Source organism: Vipera berus, assembly GCF_964194415.1.
Source record: "Vipera berus genome assembly, chromosome: 2".
NCBI classification, from domain to species: domain Eukaryota; kingdom Metazoa; phylum Chordata; class Lepidosauria; order Squamata; family Viperidae; genus Vipera; species Vipera berus.
This window is the reverse complement of record NC_138203.1, coordinates 229415038-229435921: the sequence shown is the minus strand read 5'-3', so window position 1 is coordinate 229435921 and position 20884 is coordinate 229415038.

Genomic DNA, 20884 nt, shown 5'->3' with positions numbered 1-20884 from the left:
CTTTAGGGTCCTCTCCATCACTTCTTGGAAAATGCCTGGGGCTGTAGCAATGCCAAATTGCAATCTGTGGACTCGGAACGCCCCCTTGTGGGTAACTATCGTCTGTGCGTCTGCTGCTTCCTGGGAAACTGTGAGTTGCAAATACGCCTGCGCCAAATCGAGCTTGGCAAATATGGCGCCGTTCTGGATCGTCGCGAGGACCTGCTTCACTGTGGGGACCGGGTAAGCATGCTGTTTCATCGCTCGGTTTAGTGTCGCTTTATAGTCGGCACATATTCTCACGTCCCCATTAGGTTTAAGGGGGGTGATGATGGGTGTCTCCCAGGGGCCCCCCTCTACCGGTTCCAGTACCCCCTGGCCTACTAACTTGTCTAACTCTGCCTCAATTTTTTGTTTGAGTGCGAAGGGTACCCTCCTGCCCTTAAGCCTTATGGGGGTTACTGCTGGGTAGAGACTAAAGTTAATGGGTGGCCCCCTGTACTTCCCCAATGTGCCATCGAAGACGTCTGTGTAGCTGTCGCAGACGGATTTTAGGCTTCGCTGTTGTATGGTGTTTATTCCCCCGACCCAAATGCCTAACGGACCGAACCAGTTGAGGCCGATTAAGCTGGTTCTTTGGCCCTCGGTGACTAGGAGGTCTAACGGCCCTTTGAACCCCTTGAAACGGACATCGAGGGTGGCTCTTCCCTTCACTTTGATGGGTGTCCTCTGGAAGTCTGCTAACTGTATTTGTGTGTGTTTAATGGGTACTCGCCGCCCGCTTCTGGCTTCGATGTGTCTCAGCGTGTCTCCAGATATGATGGACACTGCTGCCCCCGAGTCTACTTCCATTTTACAGGGGATGCCCTGGAGCCTGACCTCAATTTTTAGTTTGGGGCTTAGTAGCTGGTTGATGACCACTCCCTCCCCCTGGCTAGGGCCATGTGCCTGTGGCCTGTGGTTCTCTTTGCCACTTTTGCGGGGGGTTACCTTACCTGCGGCCCAGGCATCGATGTCATGGAGGTTGTCGCGGGGTCTGCCTCTGCAAATTATTTGGATGTGGCTGGTCTTTCCGCAGTTTCGGCATTTTGCATTCCAGAATCTGCAGCTGGCACGGGGATGGTTTCCCCCGCAGCTTCCGCATTTGGCTTCGGGGTCTCTTTGTCTGCTCGGGCCTTCTCTCGGCGATCTGTGCAGTTGCGGTGGTGGTGGTCCCCTGGGACGATCGGCACCTTCCGCTCGTCGATGTCCGTCTCCCACGGGTAGTCCTCCACCCCAACGTCCACAAGGCACTCTTGGTTGATGGCTTCCGCTGCGCCATTGCTGTTGTGGGGGGGGGGCGCGTTGCCTCGTGGTTTCGTACGTGAGTAGTTCGTCCAGAACTTCTTGCAAGTTCCCCGTGGGCTTTGCGATGATTCTGTTTTGTAGTTATTCATCGCGTAGGCCTAGGACCACTCTGTCCCTGATTCACACCTCCAGATTGTCATATTTACAACGGAGTGCGGCTTCCCTCACTGCAGCCACGAATTCTGTTATGGATTCCCCCAGGTTCTGGTTCCTTTTCTCGAAGATTCTTCTCCAGAAAAGCTCCGATCGTTTGGGGGTGAAGTGCTCCTTGAGCTTTGCTAAGAGCTCGGCATAAGACAGGCTGGCAACGGCGGCCGGCTGGCACAATCCAACGGCGACCCGGTAGACCGGTGTACCGCTGATTGTTAGTAGTGTGGCAGCCTTCTTCCGGTCTTCTGTTATGCCGTTCACTAACATGTACCCCTCGACCTGGCCGACGTACTTGTCCCAGTCCTCCGGATATTTGGGGTTGAATTCTCTCACCAAGCCGACTTGAGCCATTCTTGCTTCTCGTCTGCGATTCTGTACCGCTGGGCTGAATACTCGTTGTGCTGCTGACGGCTATTTGAATTTCCCACTCTGCGCGCTTTCTGTTCACGCGCCCTTTTCTCCGCTGTTCTGCCGCAATCCCACCTTCGTCGCCACTGTTGTGTCCGGTTGGGGCGACAGATAACACGGAGACGGATCTGGGTAAAGACTGTTTATTTAGCTGCACGTGGTAGCACTGGCCTCGCCTGGCCCCATGTTGCTTATATGTCTGGCAAGTGCTGGACGCTAGCCAACTACTTGGCTGGAATCTCCCGCCTTGCCTCAGGCACCCAACCCGGTGCCCAGGAATTCCCGCCAGCTGGATTAGCCAATTACGAGGCTGTGCAGTTGTGTACAGAACATCCTTAATGTTGTTTTTTCAAAGAAACACTCTCTCAACCTCATTATACTTTGAAATTTGCATTTCTTTCCATTTTGAATTCAGTTCTCCAATGAAAGCAGCATGTGGATTATGGAAATTGGAGATTAAGCTACTTTTCTTTGTAACAATAGCGCACTAAAACACATTGTGTTAGGTAATGCTGCTTCCAGAAGTGAGCCTATTAATTGAAACTGTCTACAAAATGTACATTGTAGGTGTATTGCACAGAAAATCATAGAACTCTTTAGACCAGCCTTTTTAAACAATTTTCTCAGATTGATGTTAAACAGAATAAAATTGAGAAAATAAGAAAAATGAAAGAAAAGGAAGTTGATAGATTTATCCATCCATCCATCCATCCATCCATCCATCCATTCTCACTACTTGAGGGCAAACAACATGGAAACAGCTAGCTATTATCACTAGACATAACTTTTCCAAAATGTTTGTAGTCTTTTTAATTTAGAGGAAGGAAAGAATTTGGGCAGTGGAAGTGGAGGATGGGTGTTGGCAGTAGCAGGATTGTTAATCTTTTCCCTCTGTAACATTTCCCCAGATTTACACAGTCTGAACATATTTTAGTTCCAGTGGAAGAAATATCAGAAGAGGCAGTTTCATCCTTTGCTATACAGGCTCAGGGTATGACATTTTATCTCAGCATAATGGCAAGCCAGGTTGTAGTTCATTTGTTTATTTTCTATTTCCAAAGTTGTCTTCAAAGGGCAGCCAATATACAATTGCTCTAGGCCTTAATTATGGAAGGGAGGAGTGGCTATCCAAAATGTATTTGGGGACTAAAATGATCAAATAGATGTTTGTGCTCCATCTTTCTGTTCAGGTCAAGTGGAAGATGGCTTACGACCAAATATACAGATTATAAAACAGAACCAAGTTGATGCAGTTGAAATCAATGCCAAAACTGAAATTAATAATTAACAAAATTAAGAACTTGTCTTACCTTCCTCTGAAATATTGTGAGTGACCCAGTGGGGCATTCTGTAGGTTGAGTGTTACGCCAGAGAAGAACTTTTCTCAAGTATTGGAGAGTAGACCTTTTAGCAATAGGGCATCTTCAGAAAGGGCTGTCTTGATGATTTGAGTATCCAGACAGGTTCATAGTAGTGAAGAACTGCTTTGTCATCCTATGATAACTATAGGCTATCATGTTCAGGAGCTGAAATGGATAAAATCCATACGAGTTGAAAAATTTAAAAAAGAGGACAATACATAAGAAAAGTATTAGCTGGGCTTGTTGTCTGTGGGTTGGAAACTGATGCTGACTTTTTCTAAAAAATATATAGAGTGGCTGTTTTAATTACATACATACCCATGTCTAACTATTCATTAATGGTTACAATGAATGAATCTTAGGTTTAAATATTAGCATGTGGACCTTGACCTACCTGGGTTTGGTTATCTGAACTTGTTTGCCATCAAGTAAAATGCAGTCCTGAAGCATGCTAAAATCTAGAAGTTATATGTGGCCCCAGATTTCCAAAGAAACCATACCAGCCATACAATTATCATTAGCTAAAATGTATATTGGGAAACACATACAAATTTTAGTCTTACTGTCAGCTGTTTATGCTGCTTAAACAGACATGCACATGTACGCACAGGCACACACAGTGCATACAAGCTGACAGGAATTATAAATGTTTTACCCAAATGCAACAGCATTGTTTTCCGTTTAAGGAACCAATTGGATATAAATAACTTCTTGCTAAAAACCTTTGATTGAAAGGAGAATCCTTCAGAGCTGGGAAAATTAATGTTGCTTTCAACAAAAGAGCAAATAGAAAGTCACCATCAAAGGCAGACAAATCTTAAGATTTAGTCACAACTCTAATGCATACAGTAATTAGTACCAAAGTCGATAGGCTGTGGTAGCATATGAAACAGATCTGAGCTTGAATCAAACACTACACTTGAATGCCCTGTGTGTCTGTTTTAAATCAGAACTAGGCTGCTTGAATCCATCTTTATTCTCAAAACTGCAAGGGGTTTCTTCTAATTGTTGTGGCTCCTGCACATGTGTGATTTAACACATATGTGCAAAAATATAGTTCAGGTGGCTTCATTTTGCTTCAAAATACTTTGCAAATAATCTTGTCCAGTAAAGCTGCTAAAAATCAGGTTAGAGTTCACTATTTTCAATTAGTCTGTAAGATATTTCTGTTTGGAAAGTCTCTTGTTCACAACACTGGTATCTGAAGCTAGTCTTACTAATCTTTGTAAAGTATTATGAGCAATGCATATGTACAGAGGGGCAAAAACCTGCATTTTTATAGAGGCCTTTCAACAGCTAAGATCACTAGGATATGTCTTCATTCATAAATTCAGCTTTCATGTCTGTCCATGATTCTGAGTGACTAAATTTATGTGTCAGACAATAGAATTAGTGGCTTCTTCTGGACTTCATCTGTGGAAACAGTAGTAGGATTTTTCAATCAACCTTTTTGAAAGATCAACTCCATCTGGCTTCTTTTTTTCTCTGAAGTGTATCTAATAAATATTTAAGTCAAAACTACACAGGACTCTTGGGAGATCATCTTGATAATCACTTAGCTTTTACTGCAAAAATTTTGTTTTATTTTATTTTTAAGAAATTTATATGACTGCCCAAAGCTTATAATTTATGACTTTGAGCAATATGCATCAATGAAAAAATTCAATCAAAATTAAAACAAAAACATAATTAACAAACTACAATAGTACTTACACAAAACCATAAGTATAATTCAAGGTGGGGGTAACATTTGGTCATCGATAGCTGGTTACAACCAGATACTTCGAACAAAACTTCAGATTGGATCCATTCTTACTGTATGTGAAATTATATATGTGAATGGTATATTCACATGTATATTTCAAACAGTCCATTCATTTTTCATAATGTTTTCTGTGCCATTTCTATAGTTGCCCATCTCCTTTGGAACCATTCCTTTCAAGGTCAGATAATTATCTGAAAAAAAAATTCAGGATTAATTATATGGCAGGTGCTTATAGTATGCAACTGTGGCAGCTAAGAGTATTTTCTTTGAAATATTAGTGGCTAGGAAATTGATTCTTACAAGATGAGGGCACCATTTTATTTTTTAAAAATACTTTCTATTATGTTTGTGTGCTGATTAAACCCTTTTTAAAGAAATGATTAATCACATACATCATTAATTAAGTTGTAAATGTATGGGGGAAAACCTTGGGAGATGGGGTGAAGAGATGCTGTCTAGGGAACAGTCAGATAAGAGACAGCATAGCCCACATGTGGATGGTGGGCAGGACAAGAGGTTCATAAAAGACTCTCCTTAGTTTTTCCAGCTCTAAAGTACAATTAGCTTATCTGGTTGTGTTTTCTTTCTGTTCTACCCAGTAAGGCTGATAGCAATCTTGCGAGTTTAAAAATACATTTTTCCCACTGACTCGAGACAGCATCTCTTTCTCATGTCTTGCAAGGTTTCCCCCACGTACTGTTACATTAATTAAATAAATGCATCGTTATAGCTGTTTTGATCTATACTTCTTTTTTTTCTCCTCTGTAGACCACTCAAGACTGAGAAAATGTAAAACAAAACATACACTTATCACCCTGGCTACAGATTTTTCCATATTATACCACAGGGAAAGGGGGCCTGGTTGAAGTCTTCTTCACCCTGAGGGTGGAGAAGGCTGATAGAGACCATGGCATGATATACCTTGCATTGAAATTCTGATCAGATGATCCTCTATTAGAAAGAGAAGCTTGGACATATTTGCAGATACAATTTTTAGGCCTTCACAATGTCAGTTATGGATAAATGGTAAGAAAATATATTGGGGCTTTGAATGGGGTCTGAGGGTTAACATGCAACAAATCACAGGACCCTCAAAACTGAGGAGGTATTTAAGATACTCCCTTAAAAACTGAAATAAAATAGTCATTATTTGAAATAGAACTATGAGGTGTACAAAGTCTGGATCTCCTTTTTGGAGGGTTTCATGTTCCAAAGTATTGAGATTAACTATAATGGTTCCTTTAAAAAAACACACCAGATCTGAAACATGTTCAGAATAGCTGCATGAGGCTGAGTCGACGTCTGCTGTTAGTTGATTAGAGACATCTTGAAAGAATTGCTGGAGCAGCTTTTCTCGCAGTCTGGAGTTAGCCTTCTGTCATTTGGGTGCTCTTTCACAATTGAGTTCATGCATGCAAGAAAACAGTTGATTGGAAGCTTCAAGGACCTGCATGTAATCAAAAGCTTTGAACTCTTTGTAGTTTGTGAAGTTCCCTTACCCCTAGCTACAGGGTCTATCAGAATATATTACAATGACCTAAACCAGCATCTCCAGCAACAGCTGTGAATTTAATCCATACATTAGTTCATTAATTCGCAGCAAAATATTTTCAGCTTGCCTTTTATACCACAGATAGGAGTATTGTGGGTGTTTGGCAAAATATATAGCTTCACTGAAAAGTTACCAACATTTAAACTTTTAACAAGTTGTGTAGGTACTGTTCTGGCCTATTAGGATTTCTGGTCAGCATTCTATTTTTTTCCAGTGCTTTTAAGCTAGGTGTCTGTAAATATATTGATATATTTGTATTAATTCAAAGCTGCATTGCAAACATATGATGAGCACCATGTGGATGAATTTGTCTAATCCTCATTTCAATGATTATGAGTTTATGATCACTGTAACACTTTACATAGAGATACAAAATATGCAGGCAATCATGAAGAGTCAAGGGTTTGGAATTTTAAAAGTATGTGATTTGTTTACTGTCATATATTCACAAATGTCTACCAAAATGCATTTTCCTTTGGGCTACAGTGCAAAAATCTAGATAAGCACAAGATGGCAGCAGAGAGATATAGAACATCTCTGTAGATTTCGATTCTGACTGGCTCAAGGTTGACTCTGAGGATGGTAAAATGAGGACCCAGATTGTTGGGGTCAATATGCTGACTCTGTAAACCACTTACAGAGTGTGCTGTAAAGTACTATGAAGCGGTATATAAGTCTAAGTGCTATTGCTCTTCTTTGTAAGAACTCGATGTGTATGAAGGCCAACACCAGCTAAAGGATTGGCAGCTAGGGCTTCGCATTGTTGTGAACAAATAATAACAATGCATTTTTCTCACTTTTAATCATCTTAGTGGTACACTTTCAATGAACTAATCATTATGATCATTGAAGTGGCAGATGATTGAGCTCTTTTGTGACTCATCTTCACCATGCCTTTATGGTTAGTGCTATTTTTGGTAAGGTTGTACAAAAAACTGAATTTAATTTGAACAAAACCATGATTTGACTGTGTGTGTGCAATTTTTAAAATTGATTAGTCTTTTCAGCATGCTAATGCTTCCCTAACATAATAGTTATTATCTTGCATCCAGTGGTAAGAAGAATGTAATGTGATGTCCAACTGCTGTGGCTCATGAAGCTGCTTAAAGCACAGGAGACCTAGTTACCTAGATGGATTAAAGCCTCAGATATTATTATGGGTATGGCAACTAGGTGGAGCCATTCTTCTAGGTCAAGGGTGTCAAACTCGCAACATCATGTGACATGTCATGACGTATCGTGACTTTTTTTCCATTGCCGGCCTTGGGATGGACGTGGTTTCAGCATGATGTGGTAAAGGAATCCATATAAAAGAAGCCAATTGGTCCAGACTATAGCATAGATACTTATGGGTACACCCTGGAAACTCATATAAAGCCAGTAGTTTGAGGCTACAGTGATTCCCTATGGCTTTCTGGGTGCAATTTGTGGAGCAAATGATGACATATGAAAGTCTTCATGGCACACTGATGCACAACTACCAGTCTTTGCAGGACTACCGATCTTTGACAGTCTCTGCTTGTCCTACAAGATTCTTTAGAGTGCCGTGTTTCAGGTCCCTTCCATGAAACAATATCATCCAGTGGGAGCCAGAAAGCACATCTTCTCTGTTGGAGTGAGTGCCCTTGGAAACTGCCTCCCCCTCCCACCTCAAGGTTCAGATGACTCAATTCTACTGGCCATCTGGAAGGCATTGAAACCCTGGTTTTCCACCCAGGCACTGGGTCAGAGCATTGGATGGGCCTGTCCTGAAATGACTTGGAATTGGAATGTTGTGGTTTGGCCTTGGTTACCCTATTTGGATGTTTTGTTTGGTCTCTCTTGTTTTATATGTGTAACTGCTGTACATGTAAGCCACTCAGAGTGGCCATATAAATATCCTAAAACTCCTCTAGGCTGTTTTTCAGTACTCATTCACCTACTGGCAGCTGTTTCTGAGTGGAAGAGCAATTGCTTTAGATTACCTATAGCCCAATTAGACATAGGTATGTGTGTTTCAAGGAAGAAATTAAGTTTTTCTACCCTTGTCATGGCAGAGTAGCTATGCCTTGCCTTGCATGAATTCCCTCAGTACAAATGTCTTCTTCTGTACAAATAGAATATGAATTTTCTTGAGACCTTTTTCCACGAGAAGGGTCTAATGAAGAATTCAAAATTTCTTGGTCCAAATTTTATTCAGGTAGGAGACCAAGACTATAGTAAGGTCCACGTTGCAGCCTAGTAGGATATTTGACTACTAAATGTTTTTAGATGGCAAAGTATTTTAGATGGAAGATTCAGGTTCGGTTCGGATATGTGCTCTAATTATGCTGTATTTTTCAATCTTAGCAACTTAAAATGGTTGGATTTCAACTCCAGATTTCCCCAGCCAGAAACACTATGTAAGGCTCTATTCCTCTTCCTTCTGTGTTTCAGAGTCTTTGCATTTTTTCATACCATACCACGATAAGCCATGAAAATCTCTTAACTCTTTTCAAGTTCATATAGCTGTTTCTTAGGAAACCAATTATTTCCTTTTATTTAGTTATTTTTCTTGGTAGTGGAGACTGTAGAGAGTTCACTTTTTCTGTTTAAGTAGGCTGGTTGAAATATTTCATATGGATAACTAATTTGATTGCAGGTGGATTCCATTCCTATGTGCAGAGGAAGAAGGACAATCAGACAAAATTCAACCATGACAATTTCCATAATCATAACTGCATAGAACTTAAACACTAAATAATTGTTTTGGACGTGTTCAGGTGACTATGAAAACATTGTTCTGTAACATGCAATTTTGTTCAATAACAAGTGGCCAAGTTGACCTAAAATTTATAAATGCTGCAATATCAAGTGATCTTTTTCAGATTGCAAATAGCTAGCAGTGTTTTATGTCATGTCATGCCATGTCATGTCATTGTCCTTTTTGTGTGCCTCTGCCTCTGTTCCCCACATGCCCAAACATTCAACCCTAAAATCTTCGGAATAATATTTTGCAAATGTCACCTGTGTGACATCTTAGTGTCTTTTTTCTTCCCATAATTTTTTGCATTTCCACAAATCTTGGAATTCTCACAAGGGTTCAGATTTCTCCTTGTCTTCAGAGTCCTCCCTCAGAGTGGCTGCTATTTTCAGCATTTTCTCTGTGCTCCTTTGCATCCCAGGGCATTTTGGGCTAGAAGAGTTGTCTAGCAATAATACTGTATTCTTTATTGTTTATTTCCCTAAATTTGGAGTAGCTTGTATTAGGAGTTCCCATATTCTTCTATACAGAGCACTTATTTTGAGTTACAATATTGAATGCTATCCAGCCCTTCTTTGGGCAAATTATTTGTATTCAGCCCATCTAAACTGGCCAGATTTGCAAATTTCCTTCAGTTTCTATATCTAATCCAATGCAAAGTTTGTTGGGCATTTTCAGGCATCTCTTCTGCCTTCCAAGAATCAAATCCTAAGAACTTTTATCCTAGCAGTCCTTTTATCTAAAAATCTAAGCTGCAGGTTTCTGCCGAGGTATGACCCCGCCGGAATTAATGGAACATTAATCTAAAGATAAAATATGTGCTTATTTTATTCCACTGAAATTAAGTCCCATCAATGAGACTTGAACATGTTTATGTCATCCTGAATCGTAGCTTAAATTGTGCTTTTCTTTCCATGTGTGGGAGTAGATTTGACTCTAAATGGCGGTGGATTTTCCAAAAGGATAAACTTTCATTTGGGGTAACTTTGAAAGTGCTTGGTATTGCAAAACAGCAAGAATTAATGTAATGATTAAAAAGTATAATGCTGTAAGTGTCCACAATTTATATTTTGTTGATTACAGTTCAAGATTTTTATTTGTATTTTTGTTTTGTTTTGCTTTGGTCCAATAGAATTAAATCCAACTAACATTGGAAAAAGTGTGTGTGTGTGCGTGTGCGTGCTCTGTACCATATGTGGCATAAAAAGCACATGCTGTCACAGTTTGACAGGTGTGTGCTCGGGCGCTGCTGGAACAGCTCTTGCCCAGAGTTACTCATGAAATCCGAGAGTGTTAGTAAACAGTCTGTACTTTCTCAAAGGTGCCCTGGAGATTTGTTACAGGAAGTCAAATTGCTCAAATCTACCTAATTTGGCACGATACGCTGAAAGCACGCTTGAGTGGTTATAATTGCAGGGGGACTGACTTCATTTAGCAATCTTGGGCCATACCTTCCCAATAACAACTGCAGGCGATATAAATTCAATCTCTTGTTTGTTTCTGAAAGTGATTAGTCCGAAAAATTTGGAATTTAAACACTCATAATTGCAAAGTGTTATTTACATTCACTTTTGATTAAATTCAACAACAGCAACAGCAAAAAAAAAAAAGAAATTAAAGGAGAGTCACCTTCCTTTGGGAGATGGGAACTCAAAGCAATGTTTATTTGGAGTAATGATGGTATGAGAACATCTAGAAATAAGGTACCAATGCCCTTAGAAACCTTTGTACTTCCTACAGACAGAACGGTAAGAAATAATGTTTTAAACATATGCAAAAAATGGACTACACTGTAGAAATGTCATACCTTAAATATTGAGATACAACTGAAATTATACGAAGGGTTGCTTGAAATTGCCTAGGAACAATTCTTTAGTTTGGGATAATTTCCACCTTAATCTGTGTTTTGGGGAAAGGATCTAACAGAATGTTGCCTTTAATCCTGAATTTTGCTGCTTAATTGCAGCAACGTTGTTAGCTGAATGTATTGTCATTATACAATTCTATAAAAGTTGCTTTAGTCATAGCTTTAGTAATAGTGTACTCTATTCAATTTAATATCCATCTCACTTTAGCAAACTATCCTCATGACAGCAGCATTAAATACGTGTTGAAAGTCTTTGTGAGAAAGACCTTTTAAATGCATTTTATAAATCCAATGTAAATAAGCGTAGCCGATTTTTCTGCATCCATTTTTTTTAAATGTGCAAAATAAATCTGTATTTTGTACTTCAGGGGAGAATATATTTCTTCGAGAAATTATATGTGGCAGATTCAAAATATTGGTATCTTTTCATCATCCACTCATCTGTTACATAGTCTCCCTAATTACAATATTCAAGCAAGTGGTTTCTTTTCATACTACATACAGTATTAAGTCACCAAGGCAGGAACATCTTGAAAGCACATAACAGTTTTGTTGATGGCTCTACATAGATACAATTCCCACTGTTTCCAATCTCTCCTTTTATTGTCCCCCATATGTGAAATTATGGTTAGGTATATACAGCACTCATTTCCCAGACTAATAGTCCATAGGTTTGATGAGATTTATTTATTTAGATTTATATATGTACTGTGAAGCAGTAAAACTTATGCAATAATTGGGCTTTTGGGGGGGAAAGTGTTTAAGATGCCACATGATCATTTTATTATTATTATTATTTATTAAATTTATATACCGCCCTTCTCCCGGAGGACTCAGGGCGGTGAACAGGGCATATAAATAGAAATACAAAAGTTAAAAAAAGGATTAAATAATTGCCCAATTGAAACAATCACAATATAAAACCCATTAAAACCCTAACGTTCCCCCATCAGGCCAGGCCAGCTTGTTCGAATAAATGGGTCTTTAGCCCACGCCGGAAGGAGCGAAGATCCGGTGCCGTCCGGAGCTCAACCGGCAGTTGGTTCCATAAAGCCGGGGCGCCCACAGAGAAGGCCCTCCCCCTGGGGGCCACCAGCCGGCATTCTCATTTATTGTTTTAGTCTCAAATAGTTACTTCTTTTACTGTAGTTAAATTTTATCACATCCTTATTCTGAAAGTTCAGAATCATGTATGTAGATTAATCATGTATGTAGAAACTTTTGTATTAGCCCTATTTCTAGCCCTATTTTACTCTGCATTCATCTTCACTTTGTTAGCCTCAAAATGCCAAGAGCATGCAGCAGCTCTTCAATGCTCCACATAGCTGACCAATAAAAGATCACACAGAATGATATTCAATCAGTTCCCTCTTCTAAGCTGCTGCCCGTCTTACAGTAAAACATAAAAAGCCCCTCGTGCACATCCATAAAGGATACAAAATTATAAAGCATCATAATACAACTTTCACCCTTGTATGTTTGGGAGTTAAATATGAAGGATGGATCTGGCATTGTGCTGCAATATATCTCATCAATTGGGTATTATCCTGGTTAGGAATGTACACCTATGATCCCCACTTTATAAAAAGAAGAAGATATTGTTGCTAGTGCCTCCTCATCCATGACTATGTTCATGTCATCAGCAGCAGTTTTGTCACTTCCCAACAAGAGATAATGAGTGAGTGTTTGAGCAATTCCAATGAAGTGAAGCTGCAATTCTTCTGTTGTGTGGGAAAGACTCAATGGAATAGGAACTGGAAGGAGGCAAGAATGCTTGCTAACCAGAAAATAGCCCATCTATAAATTCTGCAGCGCTTCAACTATTTTTCCTAAATTTTCATACGTCCAGCTTATCTCATCTCCCGGGTGTGGTTGTAAAATCAAACAAGTCTGAAGCTGATTCTGAACTGGTAGAAAGTCTCCATGTACAAGTACAACTTGTACTGAGTCCTCCAGTTATTTTACTTTCTCTTGGGATATGAATCCTGGTGTTCCTGTTCCCAGGCCAACACTTAAAGCCCTCCACCACTTTTCAGCCTGCAGTCCATCGAGGTGTCTTTGAATGAAGAAGCCATTGGAAATGGAACCTTTTCAGAACCTAAAAATCAAAAGCTTGGCTTTTATTACACCATTTTCAGAAGCATCCTAAGAATACATAGGGAAGGTGAATAGTATTTCTGAGAAGACATATGCACTGTTGAAATGTGGAAGAAAGTAGTTAAATGAACATGGAAAAGCTGGAAAAACAGGTAAGTGATGCTTTCTTTAACAGAAGAGGTGCAAGGGGGGAAGGCCCATTGTTCTTTCCAAGATCATAAGTACATGACTGTCAACAGTTTCATTTTAGTTTGGTTGGGCCAATTAAGGTGACAGCTCCTGTCAACAGATGAGTTACTAAGAAGTTTATCTGAACATAGCTCGCTTTCACATTCTGTCTGTAGCTCATTGTCAGCCTAGCACATTAATGGAAAGCATGCTGTGGAAATAGTACACTTGTGGCTATTAAGCTCTGTCATTGCTGCAAGGGATATTACTTGTCATTTTAGGTTTAATTGTAAATCAAGTGTTTCAGCAGTGGAAAAGCATTTAAAGTAGAAGAAAATATAATAAAATAGATATCCTTTCTTGAGTAGAGGAGCCTTTTCCAGATACGTTTGGCTATGACTTTCACAATAGTCAATTAGTATGTCTTCAAAAAGGCAGTTGGCACAATGGGTGAGGCTGATCTAAAAACACAAATTTGCCAGAAGACTAACTGATGAGTTAGTTGAGATTCTTATATTAAAACAATACATTTCATTTGTAGCCAGAATCTGAATATTACATGGCTCTTTATCTGAACAGAACGCTACAATTGAAAACTGCATGTGTGGATCTGATTGGGATAAATTGTAATAATGGAACAGAAATATGATCTGCATTTCCTTTTTCTATATTTGTAAATTCCTTGCTTTTCTCTTTATTTTGTGACACATGGTCATATTGTTCTATATTTTATATTCTCATATGATCTAATGGTTACTCAATAATTCAAGAATTTCTTCATATATGCCTCAACAGCAAAATAAAAGCAACAGGATGGTGTGGAGTACAAAAAACATCAAGTACAAAACTTTCCCACATTTTATAATATAACTTATAATATTAACTTATATATAACTTATATATGTAAAATCTATCTATCTATCTGATGTGTCACAATGGTAAAGAAATATGGAGCCATATTGTTTTAATACATTTGAAAATGTGTAAAATTATTCTTATTGTTTTATAAGGTATATAGTAAGGCCAAAATTTAAATTTTATTGTATCACAGATACGAATGGTTCCAAATTACTGAGGCATACATTTTCTAGGAATGAATATGACTTTCTGCTCTGTGGGCCATGTATAGACTTTTCTGTCTTCTTATATTTGTAGCCATAATCATACACTAAAAAGAAAACAATTCAATAAACAAATGAGAAGAAAATGGCATGAAATGTTACACAGTAGGACTGACACTTATTTTAGAGGCAGCCCAACAGTTAGTCTCATCTCAGAGCTTCTCTGTCTCTGTCCCTTTACATATTCCCTGATGTGACAGGATATACTACGCAGAAGATCAATAAAAAACAGAGAACAAAATTTTCAACAAACATGAAAGGTCATAGGTACTTTCAAGCAGAAAAGCATCCATGTCCTTTCTTCACTGTGTCTCCCCTGAGGATAAGTTTATAGAATCATTTATAACACAACAAGGTCACACACACACACCCTGCTAAGATTTCCTTGTCAGACTTCAATTTCCTGTCATTTCCTTGGTTCTATAATGCCTGTTTTTCTTTCATTTCTGATTTATTCATTCTTTTCAACAGATTGCCACCAATTCACCACTACTTGTTAACAAGATCAGCTAAATACAAAAGACAAATGAGGCAACTGATTTAAGAGTTTCATAAATTTTACAGTTAGTTACCATGGCTCTCATTAAATATCAGATTACTCATATTTCACACACACACACACACACACACACACACACAGAGAGAGAGAGAGAGAGAGAGAGAGAGAGAGAGAGAGAGAGAGAGAGAGAGAGAGAGAGAGAGAGGGAGAGAGGGAGAGAGGGAGAGAGAGAGGAGAGATTTTTTCCAAACTTCTAAAAAGGATAGGCTGTGGCAAACATCTACGTTTAAATCAATTGAATGAATAACTACTTTCAATTCTTTTTCTGTTAAATGAACATATTCTGTTTATAAATCTCTCTTCTGTATCTTAAAGAAAGAAAAAAACAAATCTTCAATCTAACCTGCAAAAGTGCCCCTACTTTTCTGCCATGATTTCTACAGTTATTTGGATTATTTTCAACAGTATATTTTTCTCAATGTATGGAAGACAATGGGTCCTTCCTGTTCACATAATACTTGACAGGTACATATGGTACATTTCACATAGAAAAATGTTATGCCAATCTTCTATTCACAAAACAGTTTGTGTGCATGTGTGTGTGTGTGTGTTTGATGTCTTTCTTCATATTCATGCAGTTGAAGCTTTTTGCCAGCAGGTCCTATGAATGTGACACCTGTTTGCAGATGTATGACATGGATAAAAATTAGACCTAAGTTAGTATGCTGGGTTGACGTTGGGATGAATGAACGTTGTTAAAGTGATACATTGTAGTGACTTCTTGGAAATCATACTTCCAAATGTGGCTGAGGCAAGATACAAATAAACTTGATTTAAGATATCCTAATGGTTGTTGTGGGATTTTTTTGTGCTTTCAGGTCAGAGCTAAATCTTTGTGACTTCCTGTGCTAGTCCCTGCAGTTGGTTTGCCATTTCTTCCTGCCTAGGGCTAAGAGAGGGACACGGTGGCTCAGTGGGTTAGGACGTTGAGCTTGTCGATCAGATGGTCGGCAGTTTGGTGGGTCGAAACCCGAGTGCCACGTAACGAGAGTGAGTGCCTGTTACTCGTCCCAGCTTCTGCCAACCTAGCAGTTCGAAAGCACATAAAAATGCAAGTAGAAAAATAGGGACCACTACGGTGGGAAGGTAACAGCGTTCTGTGTGCCTTTGGCGTCTAGTCATGCCGGCCACATGACCACAGAGACGTCCTCGGACAAGTGCTGGCTCTTCAGCTTTGAAACGGAGAGGAGCACTGACCCCTAGAGTTGGAAATGACTAGCACGCATGTGCGGGGGAACCTTTACCTTTACCTTTAGGGCTAATAGAGAGTGATTGGCTCAGGATCACACAGCTGACTTTGCACCTAAGCAGGACGAGCAGTCATGGTCTCTCAGTGTCTAGCCTGGTGCTTTAAGTGATCATGGGACATTGTCTTCAGTGACTATGGGTCACTGCAACTGGTCATCAATATGAGCCTGTTGCTGAGTGCCTGAAATGCAGCCACATGATAGTGGAGGGAGGGGCATGGCAGTTGTAACTTCATGGAGGGTTCATAAGTAACTCATAGGGACGTCTGTTGTAACTTTGTATGATCTTTAGATGGTTGATTGTTAAGTGAGGGTTGCTTGCATGGCAATACACCATGACATCCTAGGTTCCTAGAAAGAGCTCGATGGGTATGAAGGCCAACACTAGCTAAAGAGCTGGCAGCTGTAAATTCACATTGTCACGAACGGATAATAATAATATTTTATCTAACTGATAGAGCCAAAACATTAACACTACATTTCTTATTTGGTATTCTGTAAGTGAACAGATCCCCACTCAGGGATAGTATTTGAACTCAGTTTTGAGCCATTCCAAAGATATGACTCAACTGCAGTCTACTGAATTTATCACATTTCTTGAAAAACCAAATAATATGTGAAAAAGTAAACATTGGATTTGGTAGTTCCTTAAGCAGCTGCAGCATTTTACTGAACTAATGGAGGAAAATGAGTGATTATGATCTCAATAAACCAGATACCCTGGTCTTGAAAGTTCCTAGACTTACATTAAAAATTGCTGGCATTCCAGTGACACTTAAATAATAAAATAATGTTATGCTATATTATTAAAGCATATAAAGCCGTGGAGGAACTTATCCCCCACAAAAAATATTTGATCCACAATCCTCACGGCCCCCCCTCAAAAAACCCCATTGTTTTCAAGAAGTGAAAACAGATTTAAACTTAAATAAGCAAAGTGATGACCAAGGTGCTTATGTTGCTTTTTATTAATAGGTTTATTATTTAATACGTTGGGGAGACCATCTAATAACAATAGATTATATTAAGACTATTTTCCACTTTGATGAGCCTTCCTTTAAAAAAATAAATTTTGCTTATACTAGTTTGCGTGCAAAAAATTGCAGGGTGTATAACAAATACACTTCATATCTTTATTGATTGTTGGAATCCTATGTTGATTTAATTTTGTAAGAAAATCAACTATTTAAATGTCCGTATAAAAATAAAAAAACAAACATATTTATTGTTTGGTTATTTGGTTAGGGCCAATGCATGCAAATAAATAATAACACAATATATAAATAATCTATGCACATATTCTCTAGTAACAACACTCCAAAATTTCCTGCTTACTAAGGAAAATAAATTACATAGATGCCTACTTAGTCATACTCTTTCCTTCTGGAGTAAGCAATGTTATGAAAAGCAAGAGTAAGAAATACTAAGGCTGATGTTATACTGACATCAATTATTAGGAATATACAAATATACAACCTACTGCATAGGTTGACGGGTTCAGAGTTAGGGATCAAACTGAAAATGTATATACAGAGCAAAATGTATATACAGAGCAAAATGGGCCTGATGGGCCAAAGCCCAGATGTTGTGGGCAGAAGTGGTTTGGTGGAGTTATGAGCAGGAAAATGGCAGCTGGGGTTGAGGATGGGCAGCAAAGATGCTGTGAAAATGAGGGATAGGCCGACCAATGGGAACTCTTATTTTGGGAGTCTTTTCTTGTCACTCACGGATGTTGCAGGGAGGGAGTCAAAAAAGTTAAGATGGCAGCCATAATCAAGAGCCAGTTTGGTTTAGTGATTAAGACATTGAGCTCAATTTCTGCCTTAACCATGAAAGCTGGTTGGGTGATCTTGGACCAGTTACTCTCACTCAGGCCAGTTCATGTCACAGGATTGTTATGGGGAAAATAGGAGGAGGAAGGTGCACTGGATATGTTCACTGTTGAGTTATTTATTAAAACAATAAATGTGGGATATCAATAAATGAATAAATTAAATAAATCAAAGCCTCATCCCTTATTTAACATGCCTTTTAAAAGAGTGCAGCTTTAATCACATGGTTGTGGCCTAAGTACTTTACTGTAAGATTGTGAATTCACTTAGTAACCAGAACATATATAATATTACCGACATGTTTCTAGTAAGCAACACTCCGTGGAGACCATATGGTTTCATAAAACATTCTCCACCATTTTTGTTGTGCACTTTATTTCACTATGTAAAGTTACTTAGGAGGAACCTGAATCTGAACACCCAGCAACAGACTGCTTGATGTGATGGGAGAGAGAGAAATACAAAAAAGTAACATGAATGCTGGAAGTTAACTTGAAGTTGAAGCAATGAGAAGATCTTCAACAGAAAATGTTTTTTTTTCATTCTCCATTCTTAATGACAACACTGTCTGGTTAAAATGTTGCCCAGAGTATGCTTTAAATCTGACACTGTCAGTGTGACCTGTAATAAATCAGAGCCCTGCTTGAACCCAAAAACCAGTCCAAAAATTTACAGCTTAATTAGGAATTGATAAATAACAACCTCATTGGACCTTTGACGCAGCCCATTTTCATCAGGACTTGGGCCTTGCATCTTGATATACCAAGTGTTTATGTGCTTGTAACAAGGGCCTGAGAGGTCTGCATTTCGTCAGGCTTGGGATTCTTTTGTGTGTTGACCTCCTATCCTACATTTTTTTAGTCCATTTATTGGTCTCTATTTAACTGAGCAATTGCATTGGATGAGTCAAGATGCTGGGCAGTTCCAAAAGGAATGACATATTTTGGCTTTTGGAGAGTTAAGCCTTCTGTTAAATCATCCTCACACTCAAACTGGCTAATCAAACTGCTTTCACTGTTCTGAATGGGAAATCTCATTCAAGAAGCAAAGCAGTTAAACATGTTGGCTGTGGTGCTAGCAGTTGTTAGCTGGCCTACACCAGGGCCAACTATGTGTTAAAATACTTCTGTGCAACAGTTGGAAAATGATACAGATTTCAAGATAATTGGAGAAAATGTGATTTGAGACATTTTGCTTATTTTAGGATAAGGTTAAGATAACAGAGGATACTCCCTACATCCTCAGCAGGCTGATGAAATTGGTGGGAAAGTCTTCAGGCAACAATATCCAAAGCAGTCCAAATTTAATCAAACGGGAAAATTCACCATGATGTCAGAAGGCAAGTTTTACACTTTCATTACAGGCAGACAACCTCATGAGGCAGATACGCAAAGAGGTGCAGCACAGCACATTTTGGCAATTGCTCCTCTTGTCACACATCCACAGGGGAAAACAATTCTGTAAGGGTATGATTTGCCTGATAATGACAGAATGTGTGAGTCCTCATTTGTGTGTCATCCTGACTTGGTCTCTTAAGCCAACAGCTTGGCTACAAACATGAACATGAGCCAAATAATAGTATAAAGTCCTGACTTTCGTGTACAAAAATACAATTTTGGAAAATTCACCCCAAAGCTACAAGGGAGGAAGACATGCAACAGAGGCCTTCCTCCACATCTGTCCCACAGATTATGGAAGGCCAGTGCAAAATATTTTACTGCTAGATGCACAGAAGAAGATGGCATTCCTTTCCCCACATTTTACAGTTGATGGGGTTTCAGCAATAAGAGCAGCCAGCTAGCTTAGATTATGCAGCATAGCACATGTAAGTCTCTCCTGACATGTTATTGCTACTCCCCATTCCAACATAATTGCTGTACTTACTGTCTATTATATGGCCAGGCCTCTGAGGATGAATTTATCTTCTTCCTCATGGGAGAAGAAGAGAAAAATTATAGAAGAGATATGTGTGGAGATGTGGAAAAACTGAGTCCTGTAAGTGTCCACAGCTAACCACAATGAGGAATGAGGAAATGAGCACCATGACATCATAATGCACGATGTGTTTCATCACAAAGTAGGGAAATGTTTACCTGATACCACAATATCATTTTGTCATTTATCCTCATCCTTGCCCTCATCCTATGCTGGTTCATTGTCCTAGGCAGCTAGTTTTAAGAGCTAGAGCTCTTAAAAGCGATAGATTCCTGGTGACTTCAACAAGCTAATTCATTTTCATGGCAACAATACAGAAATAGTTTGCCATTTCCTTCTTCCAGGAATTGTTTAGCTTGCCACTCAAACCTATAATGTTTGCATTTTCTCATGGTGCCCCCTCCCATCCCACTACAACACAGCCAAGCTTGCTTAGCTTCCAAGCCCAAACCAACCAAGTGTTGCCTAGAGGCATTCTGAGATATCAAAAAAGGCAAAATGACTTTTGTGAGCATGTGCTCAAATCCCCACCCCCTTTTTATGTTGTTACTCACATGCTGCATATTAAAAAGGGGCCTAGCTTCAATCATGCAGTGGCAGCTGCCATCTTGACTTTTTTTGCCCTCGGCAGACACCCCTGATGTTGCGGCATAAATGAATAAATGAACATAGACCACACAACATCAGTTTGTAATACAGTACCTAATATTTATGTTCCTTTAACTAAAATGATTTTTGCTTATGTTTTCCAAGCCTGTTAAGCAAGATTTAAAA